Below are 10,840 nucleotides of genomic sequence, written 5' to 3'. Positions count from 1 at the left end.
ACCATTAATCCAAAGGCATGTGTGCATTGAGGTGGCACAAGATGCCATTGATGACAGAGTGTTGATTGTGTAGAACAAATGATGTGTAAATGGCTCTCAATCAACAATGATGATAGAGTTCACTCGAGACAATGTGGTGCGTCTAGATCAGAGCATGGTGTCAATGATGCCGGTCGATATGGTTAGTAGACTACAAGTATACAAAAATCAAGGGCAAGTATGACACCGAATGGTAGATGCTCAAACTCTACAAGCAGTGGTGGGTAGACTACATGAGGCAAGGGCACGGTGTGGAACATTGATGGCATTTTGATTGGTTGACACAACAAGTGAGGGCATGATGTGTGAGTTAGTGGGTAAGCATGCGAGGACTGAGTGAAAGGTAGCATCACAGCATGATGGTAGCTTTTATTACTTGCAAGCAAAATAGTCAATGATAGATTTTTTGTAGGTAGATAAATTTCTCATGGTATGTGGCAATTGTTTGATGACATGGCAATGGTGGCAAAATATTGTCAAACAAGATATGTGTAGTTACACAAATGGCAATGTGTGAATGCCAATTGGCATGATAGGCACATAATGTGGTGTGATAGGGGTGCAATGGTTATGGCCACTATTGGAATGGATTGATGGATGGCGATGAAGAAATTGAAGCTGCAATAAAAAGGAGAGATTTACAATTTTTTGAGCTCTTTAACTCTATTTAAAAAAAAGCTTGGCAATGGGAATGAATTTGGGTTGTGCAAGTTGGGACCCCTCCACGACACTTTATGGGGAAGCACGTGTTTGATCTTAAAAAATTTACTTCTTCCCATGTCAGTGTTAAGTTGAACTTTCTATTTCTCTCTTAAGTGGAAGGATATGGTAGAGATCCCTTCTTTATGGGGAAGCACGTCTTTGATCTTAAAAAATTTACAACTTCCCATGTTAGTGTCAAGTTGAAGTTTCTATTTCTCTCTTTAGTGGAAGGATATGGTAGAAATCCCTTCTTTATTGGCAAGATAAATGAAATCCCATAGGGTTATCTAGTTTTGCTTAAATTTGCATTTATGCTTGATTTGTTAACAAAGGATGAATTGATTAAGGTGATTCCTATTTCATGGAGGGGATTGCCGAAGTTTGGTATGAGAAGCAAGTTGAGGAGATTAATAGATGTTGACCATTGTTGATTGCAACATTGGTGGAGCATTTTTTATAGAATGAAGATTTGACATGTGTGATGTGCAAATAGGAGCTAGGAGAGATTATGTGTTGATATGTGTATCAAGAATCTATCCTTTTAAAGAACCTTAAGGGAATGAAGATTGAGAATGAAGGTTTTTCTTCTAGAATGGCTTTGTATGTGTTAAATAAGATGATCAATGGAGCTAGCAATGAGTTTTGGATAAAGTTGAAATGGAAGGCACCCACCACTAAATAAAGCGGGCAAGGAGTGTTGTAATTTTGATAGAGCCTTTGAAGATTAGGTGTCGAGGATTATTGCCCCTTCCCCCTATGTATTAGATGCTAGGGTAGCGCAGTTTGGTTTTGCTATGGCATATTCTCTTTCTCCTATTGCTACTTTACAACATGTATGTATCCCCCCCAACTTAGAGGGCATTGTGCAGGTGTCTTGCAGATTGCTTTGCATAGGTGTCAATGCATTTGGGATAGCTTTTGGCTACACATTGAGTGCAAGTCATTGCTCAGGTGTTGTGCATTTTTGAAGCCAAGTGTTGGCTATAAGTTGATGCACTTTTGGATGCCTATTGAGAAAAAGTTTGCTATTACATTGTGAGCCATTGTTTGGCTGAGATACAGGTTGATTTTTTGGGCAGAAGCACATTGCATTTAAGCTAGTGTTTGGATGTGGTTGAGGAAAACTTTTTGGGGCATGTATCCCAGAAGAGATTGAGGTTTGAGCAAAATTTTTGGGGCAGATTTATTGCTATTTTAGAGTAGCCACTGTCAGTGAATTCCATTATAATGATTGCATAGTAGTCAGTGGTCTTTCGGTTGTCCATTTGCTGTCTATTCCTTTGATGGTACACTTGTAGTTATTCTTGAGCTTACAATCATGTCTCTAAATGAGAATTTTGGTACCATGACAGAGGCAGATAAGTTGGACGGACCCAACTATGCTTTGTGGTTGTTTACACTCAAGAATATCTTGGTTGGAAAAGGCTTATGGGACATCATGAATGGTGATGAGGCTAGACCTACTGGATCTAGCACGAGTGCACCTTCCACTTCTGGCACTACCACTCAATCTTCTACTACCGCTCCCAGAGAGGATCAAAAGAGGTTTCATCGTAGGGATGCCCAAGCATTTAATGTGTGTCTGTGAAGACAACATTAAATCCACTATCAAGTCTTGCAAGACTTCAAAGGCAGCTTGGGATAGAGTGAAAAGTATGTGGAATGTGAAGAATGAAGCAAGAAGCATTTCCTTGCACAATGAGCACAATGAATTGTCCATGCAGGAAGGTCAAATATTTTAGCTCATACTGCAAAGATTCATGACATTTAGGATGAGTTCACAGCTATTGACGAGGATATAGAAGACAAGAAATTGGTCTCTATCACCCTCAATAGTCTGGCACCCTCATATGATACGTTTGTTACTTCCTTGACCATTATGCTCAGAGCTGCTCCACTCAGTTTTGAGGAGTTAGTTGGCTTGCTCTTATAGGAAGAAGCATGGACTTCCAATTCAGCCCGTTCTTTGGTTAGAGTGAGCAAGCACTTGCCACTCATGGAAAGGGTAAATTTCCAAAAAAGACCAGCCATACTTATTAAACCAGGAAGGAGGGGAATGCAAACACAAATGCAAGGAATGCAGATAAAGGTGCAAAGGTGAAGAAAGGCAAATGCAATTATTGCAAGAAGCCTGGTCATTACATTGTAGAGTGCCAGAAAAGGATTGCCAATGAGAAAAAGAGGCAAGGCACAAGTAGTAATTAATGATCATGTGATAAGGCATCAGCAAATAGTGCCAGCTTAATTCGATTGCAGAGAGGAAGAACATGACTCTCATGGAGATGACACGTTGTATGCTGAAATTTAAGAGAATGTCAAAAGCATTTTGGGGTAAAGCAATTGTTACAGCCACATATATTCAGAATCACTACCCTACACAAGCATTGGTTAACAGGACGTCTTTTGAGGCATTTTATGGGTACAAGCCCAAGGTGAATCATTCCAGAGTCTTTGGGTCTATTGCATATGCTTTGGTACCAACTGAAAATCACTCCAAGCTTGATGCTAAAAGCATTAAATGCATCTTTGTGGGGTATAGGACTGAAATTTGAGGCTTTACGCTTTATGATCTAGCTACAAGGAAAGTAATCATAAGCAGGGATGTTTTGTTCGCATACTGAGAAGTTGCCTCCATATGATGATACACCTCTGGACATCATTCACTTTGAGAATGATGTTGATTTGGGTTCTCTAGTTGATGTTCCCTCTACCTCTCAAACTCCAGCAGGGTTGCCAGATATTGAGGGTTCTTTTCCCTCAAATGTTATTCCCAGTAGGACACCTAAAAATTTAGTTCCTAGATGGGCTAGGTTGACACTTGCAGGTGTTAAAGATCAGCCTATATTGTGAAGAACCAGGGCCAGCACTCAAAATGCTAAGAAGCAGGTGAAGTTTTCTCTCATGATGCAAGTGATGGAAGTTGAGACTAATCCTCAATGCTTTGAGGATGCTCAGGGCAATCCGCATGGCAAAAAGCCATGGAAGCTGAGATTAGATCCATTCAAAAGAATGCCACATGGGGCTTGGTTGATGCACCCATTGGCAAGAATGTGGTTGGCACCAAATGGATCTACAAAATAAAGTATCATGCAGATGGTACCGTTGAGAAGTACAAAGCCCGTTTAGTTCCCAAGGGGTATGCACAAGAAGATGGGATAGATTATGAGGAGACTTTTGCTCCGATGGCCAAGATGACTACCATTTGCTATGTCATCTCTCAATCTGCATTTTATGGTTGGTCTGTGTACCAGATGGATGTCAAGACTACCTTCCTCAATGGGGATCTCAAGGAGGAGGTCTATGTGCATCAGCACCATTGTTTTGTTGTTCAGGGATAAGAACACAAGATATGCAAGCTCAAAAAAGCCTTGTATGGGTTGAAGCAAGTGCCTCATGCATGGTATCATAAGATACATAAGTCCTTGTTGTCCTAAGGCTTTGTCAACACTAATACAAATCCTTGTAAGGGCTGAAGCAAGTGCTTCATGCATGGTATCATAAGATACATCGGTTCTTGTTGTCTTGGGGCTTTGTCAACACTCATATAGAGCCAAATTTATATGTTTTGCAACAAAAATCCGATTTGTTCATGCTTGTCCTTTATATCAATGACATCATAGTCACTAGTAGTAATTTGAAGCAAATTGCAGTAGTGCAATCCATCTTGAGTCGGACTTTTGACATGATAGATTTGGGCCTCTTACATGACTGTCATAGACAAAATACTCAAAGGGGTTGTTGGAGAAATCTAAGATGGAGAACTGTAAGCCTGTGGCCACTCCATTGGAAAAGGGAATCAAGTTGAGTAAGCATGATACAACTAAAGAGTTTGATGGCACATTGTACATGCAATTGGTGGGCAGTTTGATCTACTTATGCTCCACACAACCAGACATTGCCTATGCCACATGGCTTCTTTGCCAGTTCATGCATTGTCCCATAGTCACACATTGGAATGCAATGAAGAGGATTCTCAGATATGTACATTGCATTATGCATCAGATGGTGACATTTCTTTGAGTGGCTTCACCGACTCAGATTGGTCCAGAGACATTGATGATCGCAAGTCCACTTCCGGCTATTGCTTCTAATTGTGCTCAGTGTGCATCTCATGGCTCAGTAAGAAGCAAGACCACGTGTCTCTCTCCTCTAATGAAGTAGAATACAAAGTTGAAAATTCAGCCACTATGGAATGTATGTGGTTAAGGAAGCTTCTACATGACTTGCATCATGCACAGGATGGTGACGCAACCTTTGATCTTCTATGACAGCCAGAGTTGGATTGCTATTGGAAACAATCCTGTATTTCATGCTCGCATCAAACACATACAAAATCCTATCATTATGTGCAGGATTGTATCGCAGGTGGCTTCATTGATCTCACATATTGTTCCACTAAGGATAATGTGGTAGAATAGTCACTAAAATCCTGTCAGCGCCTCTCTTCACATGACATCGGCATGGCATGGGGATATGAGACATTCAAACAATGTCAAGGGGGGTTGTAAAATGACATTGTTTTCTTTTGTACTCCCGTACGTTGCTATATCCACATGTGGATGAATTTGTGCGACCATGGTACTTTAGGTACTGTAGGTGCTTCTGAGATCATTCCAGAGCATTTCAGCCACATCATTGAGGGGGGATTTATAGAGATATATACAATGATATGGTGGTGTAGAATAGACTAGGAACTTAGTCTATTCTAGAGTTTTTGTGTGCTCTAGTACTTGGACTATATATACCAAGTACTTGTACTTCATTTGGTTGAGCATTTCAGTTGGAGTTCACTTGCGTTCACTGCTTGTTCTCTTGTGTTCACAACTCCTCTCCATTCTTGTTCTTCCTGCAATGTGTACTAGACTTATCCCCATTCATAGCATACTTATGTTAAGGCATTAAAAACTTCAATGGAATTCATAAAAAGTCAAGCTTAGCACAAAAGGCAATATTTCTTGGGATTTGGTTTCATTGGTTTTGAGGTTTGAATTTAAGGGCTTCCGAGACTTGGATTCAAGGAGCAGATCCAAAGTAATGGCCAGGATAATATATACCTAGAACCTCAAAATAACTTATTCTATTCCGGGGTATTGATTTCGGTGTATCACTCAAGTATGTGATCACCCAAATGGGATATATTGCTCATTAAGTTTTGAATTTCTATAATGATGACATTATTACTGAAGCTTGCGTTATTTAGGTCTATTCTTATTAATGAATGTTCTTGTTTCTAGTGAAACTATGTAGCTCTTTCCCTATTATGATATGAATCTAGTAGTTGGCACTTTAGTTGGAAAATACCATCCATAACAATTCATCAATGCTCTTACAAAAAAAATTTCTCACTTAGTTGAGCAATCCTTATCCTTGAAAAATTCTTTGACAATTCTGTACTTCAATTCAAAAGAACTTTATTCATGCCTCCATAAAATAAGCTCATGTGACTACCATGTCGAAATTTATATAACTGAAGTTGCTTCAATAGTACCATGATCTTAAGTCCCCATTACTCTATGCAGATCCCAAGATTGATATAGTTGGATCCTTAACTCACTCATCCTAAACTTGGTCCACGGATCTTTTGCTTGATGGTCCCTTAAATTTCCTATAGTTTGTTTCCTTCTCTCCTTCCTTGCCATCAATTTCACATAATCCTTCAAAAAATTCCCGATCAAGCATTTCTAATATAGTGTTTATTTTTCACTATAACATCTAATAGAACCAAAACTTGGTCACACATAGCTTGACTCTTTTCTTGTATATCGGGAATATGGTTATTCATGGTCTCTAATATCCATACTTTTGGAGTAATCTTTGTCATTCCATCTATCCATATTTCGTTTTGCTATCTTTTCTACCATAGTTCATCGACTAAAACTTTTGAAACCAACATAAAAGGAAAAATGAAGGTAGAAATGAACACCATGTTCGCATGTAATCCATAATTAAGGCTATCTATCCCCATTCTTACGAATATTGGAAACATCATTGTGGTAAACATATTCTCTAGAAAAACTAGGATGGACCATCTTTAAAAAGGCCTTAACTCATATTCCAAACACTTATTGCCTCTAGTACAATGCGCAATAAATTTTTTAAAGATATTACTTTCTCTATTCACAAGGTATCAGGTTCATATCTGACCACATATCCAAAGATTGTTGAACGTGAGCCAACTCACTTGCTACAATCCCAACAAATACACAAGTTAGCACTTACTATATTTATTTGGGGAAGACAAACTTCAATGCCAGTGCATAATTATTATTCCATTTACCAACAATATTTAAATACATTCTTCTTGATGCACTCTATTTACCAATGTCAGTATTATAATCCTATCTCTTCCTTCTTTTTGCTATAACAACCATCTGGTTTGTTCTTCTTGTTACCAATATGGATCTTCTTGGTTTCCATTTTGGTTTGGGCTTTGGAAATTTATGCATTGGGTATATTGAGCATCATGATGCCATCCATATATCTATAAGAATTCTTTTACAATGCCACTATTGTAGTGCCATTACTCTTTCCAATTCGCTTATGAATTGGTGTACTATATCAATGAATAAGAAAACCAAACTTATTTGACTTTTGACTTTTTCCACTTGCCAACTTTTGGCCAACTACATGATTGACTTTTGTCATGATAAGGGGTTGAATCTTGTCATGTATTCCCCCCTTTCCATTTGGAGAAAGGGAAAAAACTTTGGTGGTGCATCATGATGCCATACCACCTTTTAAAATGATGTATAGTAATAATGTGTGCATGCACATGTGTGTGTGCACACATGCACATGCGTGCCCTTTTCCAAAAACCGCCTTCTACTCTCACAAAATTACTTTGATGAGATACAGGGGTGCTTCTCCTTATAGATGTGTATGCAAAAGCATGTGCGTGTTTGGTGATGTGTGTGTGTGGTTTTTTTTTTTTGGGGGGGGGGGGGGGGGGGGGGCGCACACACACATAATTTTTGGTTGTACTAGTTGTTCCTCACTGTAGTATAATTTTTTTCAGCTTCCTCTAGCTTACAAGTAGTAGCTATCTCTCTTTGGGGTTGGGCCTATTCGCTTGGTCTCATCCTCATGGGAAGCTTAGAGATGGTTTGGTTTGAAGGATCCTATGTAAAGAGTGAGGTTTCATTGCTCCATGTAATTTCTAGAAGTCTGGTTGGCTCGGACAGGTGATGGGTAGAAGGAACCAGTGCATGGCGTCCACATGGAGAAGGTTCTCAAGGTGGTGTAGTTCATGGGCATGGCAGTGTGGTGCTGCCCAATCTGTTTGCTCACTTGGACATGGCCTTGTCAATTCATTGTTTGGTTGCAATATCTGTGAGCCACAACCTCCGTTGGGCTTTTTGTTGTTGTAAAGATCCATGAGAGTCGTATGTTCTTCTCTCTTGCTCTAGTCACAGTCACCTGGAGCTGCTGCTGGTAGATCAAGGTTGCCTTGCTGTCTCTATGGTCCATAGGTTTAATTGATACTTTGTTACCAAGAACAAACCTGGCAGGAGCGAGCTGATGGCTTGTGTCAAGTCCTGTCAGTGTTGCAACGCACGTTCATGCAATGTCAACTAAATTTTCAGTCGATCTTATTCCGATACAAACTGGCTTGAATTGTTTGCTTAGCGTGATTTGAGAGAGATCCCTGTCTTGCATGTGTGAAATCTAAGTGTGCATAAGGCAATACAATTCAACAGGTGATTGAAGGAATTCTGAAAAGGTACATCCAAGCGGAAGAAGGACAAGTGGATGGGAGGTTCTTTGGTACAATTCAATAGTCGGAATTTTGCTTCATGGCAACTCAGTACCCGCCTATATCTCATGTAGAAAGGTTTGTGGGGAGTAGTCGAAGGAACAGAGAAGAAGCACAAAAGTTCTGGTAATGAAGCTAACAAAATTCTTGCTTGGGAGCACAAGAATGAAAAGGTAGTTGGCATTCTGGGAAGAGCCTTAGGCATCATGTAGATGTATCAAAATCTACAGCACACAATTGGACACTACTCGAATCATTGCTTGGAACGAAGATGAACTCGAAAGCACTCTTAAAGCAAGTATTTCGTATGGGAGAGATTGAAGGAATTGGTACCTGTTTGAATCACATGCAAGGATAGAAGCAAGAATTATTCAAATTTCATATGGGAGAGATTGAAGACGTTGGTACCTGTATGAATCACATGCAAGCTATCCTGAGGCAACCAACAACACTAGGATCGAAGGTTGACGATGAAGACTCAAAAGCAATTCTTCTTTCTGCTTTATCCCAGGGGTATCTCGATTTGGTTCAAATCCTAAGAATGAACTCAGAGAATCTTAATTTTGTGGAATTGGTTGCCTTTTTTATGAGTGAGGAGAGGCGCATGGAGTCGAGCTTGCTTGTCAATGAACCCACCCATGTGATCAATGAAAAGAGGAAGGTAGTTGGAGATCCAAAGAAAGATACACGTAGGTGTCACTATTGTGGAAAAGAGGGCCATATTGAACATTTCTGTACGTGACAGAAACGTGAGCAGCTTGGGAACTCCAAAGAAAAGGCGTGTACGCTTGATGAATCTTCGAACGAAGTTGCAGGTCTTGTGGAGACACATTGATGATCACTGGGTGTATTGAATTTTGAACAAAATTTCAAAATTGCTCAAGCTCTTAGTGAGCGTACGGTTTAGGTGGTCTCCGCCCTTTGTGGGTAGATCACATTTCAATTTGTTCAAGATGTTTATGCTTGTCTTCATTTATGATTATCGTTTCTTTGTTTCATCATTATCTATTGTATACTTCCCATTCGGTTGTAGTAGGGGGGATTGTTGGGCCTATGCGCTTCGTCTCATCCTGAAGGGAAGTTTAGAGATGGTTTCGTTTGAAGGATCCTACGTGGAGAGTGAGCTTTCATTGGTCCATGCAATTTCTTGAAGTATGGTTGGCTGGAACACGTGATGGGCAGAAGGAACAGCTGCATGGCGCCCACATGGAGATGGTTCTCAAGGCGGTTTAGTTCGTGGGCATGGCGGTGTGGTGCTAGCCAATCTGTTTCTCGCTTGGACGTGGCCTCGTCAGTCTATTGTCTAGTTGCTATATCTATGAGCCACGACCTCAGTTGGACTCTCTTTGTCGTTGTAAAGATCCATGAGAGTCGTCTATTGTTCTTTCTGGCTCTGGTCGGTTACCTCACGCAGCTGCTGGTAGATTAAGGTAGTCGTGCTGTCTGTAGGGTCCTTAGGTTTAATTGATACTTCTTTTCCAGTAACAAACCTGGTAGGGTGAGCTGATGTCTTGTGTCGAGTCCTGTCACAGTCATGCAATATCAACTAAATTTTCAATCGATCTCATTCTGATACAAATTGGCTTGAATTTTTTGCTACAAACTAGCTTGAATTGTTTATCGTGATTTGAGAGAGATCCCTACCTTGCCTGTTTGAAATGTAAGTCTGTATAAGCCAACACAAAATCCAACATTTGGGACAGTATGAATGTACAATCTTCTTAATGAAAGGTTCTTTTGCAAAAAAAATGTGTCTCTGTGTGTCTGTGTGTGGTGCACTAGTGCACATGCAGGTACATTCTCACACAGAAAAATCTGTATCTTTTGCAAAAAAAATGTGTCTCTGTGTGTCTGTGTGTGGTGCACTAGTGCACATGCAGGTACATTCTCACACAGAAAAATCTGTATCTAAAGATACAACTGTCACTAGCTATTTAGACCCTTGGGACTCTTTTCACTCTACATGTCCGATATTCATGAACACACTTAACTTTGTTTGATTGACTTTTACGCTCACAAGTTGAGCTATGTCCATATAGACACACGACAAGCAATGATACTTGCAAATGTAAATCATTTGTTTCTAAACTTTAAACAATCAAACTGTTGGGGTTTCAAATGTTTCCTCGAAAGTTTGAAACATGGCCCATCCACTTAACCTCCTGCCAACAAAAGCCTGGTGTAGAGTCTGCAAAAGTGGAATTTACAGAACAGTCCACAAAATCAATCAAATTCTTACTACAGTGGTCAGTCTATGGATAGGATATGCTCCAGTACAATCATCAATGATCAAAATTCATGACCAATCATCAATGTACATGCCACAAAATGTATGATTGTATCACC

Source organism: Dipteris shenzhenensis, chromosome 8, assembly GCF_047967505.1.
Source record: "Dipteris shenzhenensis isolate YYH24624 ecotype China chromosome 8, Dip_SZ_1.0, whole genome shotgun sequence".
Lineage (NCBI taxonomy): Eukaryota > Viridiplantae > Streptophyta > Polypodiopsida > Gleicheniales > Dipteridaceae > Dipteris > Dipteris shenzhenensis.
The sequence above is the reverse complement of the archived record's forward strand: the minus strand, read 5'-3'. Positions refer to the sequence as shown.